General features: G+C 45.7%; 1 protein-coding gene across 2 annotated transcripts in view; it reads left to right on the forward strand.

The window, feature by feature from the left end:
• Positions 1–971: 971 nt before the first annotated feature.
• The window catches only part of LOC100747359 (LIM/homeobox protein Lhx9-like), a 23,144-nt gene continuing 19,814 nt past the window's right edge, over positions 972–4,301 (forward strand). Inside the window, exons 1-2 of one of the 2 annotated variants that reach the window (XM_033319224.1) lie at positions 972–1,264; positions 2,963–3,137. The gene's annotated coding sequence lies outside the window, so the exon portion shown is untranslated. Of the gene's footprint in view, positions 1,265–1,989; positions 2,295–2,962; positions 3,138–4,301 lie in introns of those variants that run through there. The other variant, XM_024365594.2, reaches the window with a different exon arrangement.

Consider the following 4,301-nt stretch of genomic DNA (forward strand, 5'->3'; position numbering starts at 1 on the left):
GCCGGTCTCGTGTGCCTGCCGGTCGCTCGCTCGCTCGCTCGCTCGAGTACTCCGCCGCCTCTCGTCGTTCGATGTTCTTCTCGTCACCGACTATTTGTTTTCTCATCCGTATTTTAAACTTGAACTTCGTTTTTCATTTATCTGTAGGAAATGGAATATCGATATCGTATTTACGGAATTAAATGGGATTCTTCTTTATTTGGCAGATCAAAATATTTTCAGAGGGAAAACGATGGAATGTACTATTTATTAAAATTCTGGGATTTGAAGGTTCTTTTCACATACACGTAAATATATTTGAAAGACTGAGAATACATTTCACGTAGAATTAAAGACATTCGAAAGGCAAAAGATGGTTTTAAAGATTTCCAATATCGTTTCCAGAATTGGATCAAGGAGACTAAATTCCTTGAAAGTCACTTTGATTCTCCAAAATCTACAAAAACTCAGTTCGATTACTTTTGACTCAGAAGCTCACGTATTACACCTATCCGATACAGAAACTTCAATACCATCCTCCATTCTTTTTCCGCACTGGGATGTGCACAGTGAAACTCTTGCGAACCTACCGCTCCAAAACCCAATGCATCCATCCTTCTCAGCCACCCAAAGCAAAGCACCCAAGAACCTTCGACATCCCACAAACCCGATGACATAATTGACGCCCGCGAAGCGAGTTGTTCGAAGTGATTCTTGTCATCCGGCACGGAGGTCGACTAGATGCCGGCTACGTCGACGCGTCGTAGACGAGGACGCCATACACGGTCGGATGTAACGTAAACGAAGACAGAGGGAGATCGCGGGAACGCGCAAACGCCAGGCGTCCCGACGCCTCTACCCCGTCGGGGTAGCCACCGAAAACCCCACCCCGTGGCTGCGACATCGGTGCACGCGGGGGCCAGCCCCTCTATTCTGCCATGCCGACGTCCGCCCCTGGCCCTGGCTGGCCAGCCCCAGGATCGTACTATTACGCCGACGGGGAACAGCTTCCCTCGCGGCCAACTCGACTGCCGACCTTATCCGCGACGCGCACGATTTTCCCTCGCCGGGCAAAAAGAGGAGCGGCGTCTCTCGGTCGGACGGGAAAGTGGCGTTTTCCGGCTCGGTTCCGTCGCCGAAACGAAACGGCGAGACACGCGAGAACGTGGCTGCGACACGAGTCCCGACCCCTGGTGATGATCTGCGGGCAAAGGTGATAGAGCAAGTTCTCGAGTGCGAGAGGAGAGGATCGACGAGAGGAACGAGACTGAATACAGGGAAGCAGGTAGAGGAATCCAAGGGTTGAGGTGGTTGATGGTGGTTGAGCACCGGGGAAGTTGGACGATTGAAGCAAGATCAGAAATATTGGATGTTGCATGGAATTATAGTGGTCCTTGTGAAGTTGTTCGTGGATTTGTTCGTGGAATCGTGTGGATGTTAGGATAGTTTCGTGGACGCGTTGGGTATAGGTAGTGACATCACGACGCGAGTGATGTCTTGGATGATGTGCGAAGTTTAAACGTATCATGTTTGATAAATGATTTTGGTAAATTTTTAAATGCTTTGGTACTAACGTAACAAGCTGGGCTTTTAGCGTCCTTTACTGACATAACAATTTAGTTTAGTTCTATCGTTAGAACCTAGGGAATTGTTCGATAGATTCTAATCTGATTTTAATAGATTCCAATTCCATTTCTATGAATTCCGATGCGATTGCCATTTTCGAAGCAGGAAAATTAAATAATAAGTAATTAGTCGATTCGAAAGAATTGCATGACACCTATTTCACGCTATTCGGCTTTTCAACGCAGCATTTTCAATCGTCCAACGCTCTGCCTCGACTTTCTCACCTCAAGACTGCCGCGACCGCTTCCGACGGACCTCGAAAACGTCGACATTCGACTCTCGATCATCGACACTGAACCTGAAAAACCTTCCTACTCGTGATTCAAGGTCGACGCTGCCATTCAGATGGAAATAGCCAGGTTCGTGGAATAAATTCAGCCAGGATCGTACTATTACGCCGACGGGGAACAGCTTCCCTCGCGGCCAACTCGACTGCCGACCTTATCCGCGACGCGCACGATTTTCCCTCGCCGGGCAAAAAGAGGAGCGGCGTCTCTCGGTCGGACGGGAAAGTGGCGTTTTCCGGCTCGGTTCCGTCGCCGAAACGAAACGGCGAGACACGCGAGAACGTGGCTGCGACACGAGTCCCGACCCCTGGTGATGATCTGCGGGCAAAGGTGATAGAGCAAGTTCTCGAGTGCGAGAGGAGAGGATCGACGAGAGGAACGAGACTGAATACAGGGAAGCAGGTAGAGGAATCCAAGGGTTGAGGTGGTTGATGGTGGTTGAGCACCGGGGAAGTTGGACGATTGAAGCAAGATCAGAAATATTGGATGTTGCATGGAATTATAGTGGTCCTTGTGAAGTTGTTCGTGGATTTGTTCGTGGAATCGTGTGGATGTTAGGATAGTTTCGTGGACGCGTTGGGTATAGGTAGTGACATCACGACGCGAGTGATGTCTTGGATGATGTGCGAAGTTTAAACGTATCATGTTTGATAAATGATTTTGGTAAATTTTTAAATGCTTTGGTACTAACGTAACAAGCTGGGCTTTTAGCGTCCTTTACTGACATAACAATTTAGTTTAGTTCTATCGTTAGAACCTAGGGAATTGTTCGATAGATTCTAATCTGATTTTAATAGATTCCAATTCCATTTCTATGAATTCCGATGCGATTGCCATTTTCGAAGCAGGAAAATTAAATAATAAGTAATTAGTCGATTCGAAAGAATTGCATGACACCTATTTCACGCTATTCGGCTTTTCAACGCAGCATTTTCAATCGTCCAACGCTCTGCCTCGACTTTCTCACCTCAAGACTGCCGCGACCGCTTCCGACGGACCTCGAAAACGTCGACATTCGACTCTCGATCATCGACACTGAACCTGAAAAACCTTCCTACTCGTGATTCAAGGTCGACGCTGCCATTCAGATGGAAATAGCCAGGTTCGTGGAATAAATTCAGCGTTGTGGGAACGTTGGGACAGGAAGCGACGGCAGACAACGAGCAGACAGAGGAAGCGTCAAAGACGTCGGTAGCGTCGGTGAAATTCACCGTCGTGTTTACAGCTGGTTAAACTAACAATCATGTAAGTATGGATTCAAGATGAATTGGAGCATAGAAACAGAATTTCAAGCGAGGTTAGAACGAAGGCTGGTGTTGATTTAATGACTGAGATTGGCAGGATAATTGAGATGATCTTTATTGCAATTTAAAACCTTTGCATCTACTTGACGGTAATATAGGGATCATATTTAGATAATTGGTTTCACTGTGTGTTAAATTAGTGTTACTATGTAGATGTACAATGTACAATGATTGAACAAAACAGATGAGATTATGTCTTTAATATAAGAATATTGTTGTTAAGTACTTTTCACTCGTATTAAAGCTTTTTAACCCTTTTTAATATAGATCTTTTTTTTGCTACAGGAAAAGATTTTTCTTTCATCAATTATTAATACTAGAAGCATATTTTCTTTAGTGAAACATATTCCTCTTTATAACGAAGATATAATGTATTGAAATTGGAACTACTTTTATGGAAAATAAATTCAATGCCGTTCAGCGCTGATTAGTAACTTATTAAAGCATAACCTTGCGTATATGCATCATCAAACGAGAATTTTTCTAAGAATATATCTAGAAAGTGTACTTCATTCTATCTTATCATCAACCAAAATTACCCAACCTACTTCCTCAACACCCATAATATACATGTACGATCATCCTGCAATCAAATGAAACACCCGAACTCCACGACAAATAATAAAGCAAAATCCGAATCGGAATATGAAAATCAAAGAAGCAGAAACACAGTTAAAGGAAAGAACAAAAGAACAAGAGGAGCGCGAGTAGAACAGTTGTAAATCAAGGAGCACACGTTCGGTCTAATACGTCGGTGACAAGCGGCAGCAAAACGGCGTCACCTTGTGTAGGAACGAGGTGTACGGTGATTCCAGGCGACGTCACCTTCCATTTAACTTACGGAAATCACGTGCGGCCCGCGCTCGTAAAGGACGTTGAGTTATTGTGGCGATCCGCAAGCTTCTACTAATTAGCTCGCGGCCGATTCGAAACCGAGAGAGCCACTGCCCCGGGAGTCATTCATTAACGGGACAGCAGTCACGAATTGTTTTCATTCATCGGTTCTTGCGTGCGCCGCCGCCGAGAAGTGTCCTGAATGAATGCGGGGCCGCCTCTCCATCTTCCTCCTCCGCCTGCCTCCTCCTCCTCCTCCACCGCCGCCTCC

Source organism: Bombus impatiens, unplaced genomic scaffold (assembly GCF_000188095.3).
Source record: "Bombus impatiens unplaced genomic scaffold, BIMP_2.2 scf_0142, whole genome shotgun sequence".
NCBI classification, from domain to species: Eukaryota; Metazoa; Arthropoda; class Insecta; order Hymenoptera; family Apidae; genus Bombus; species Bombus impatiens.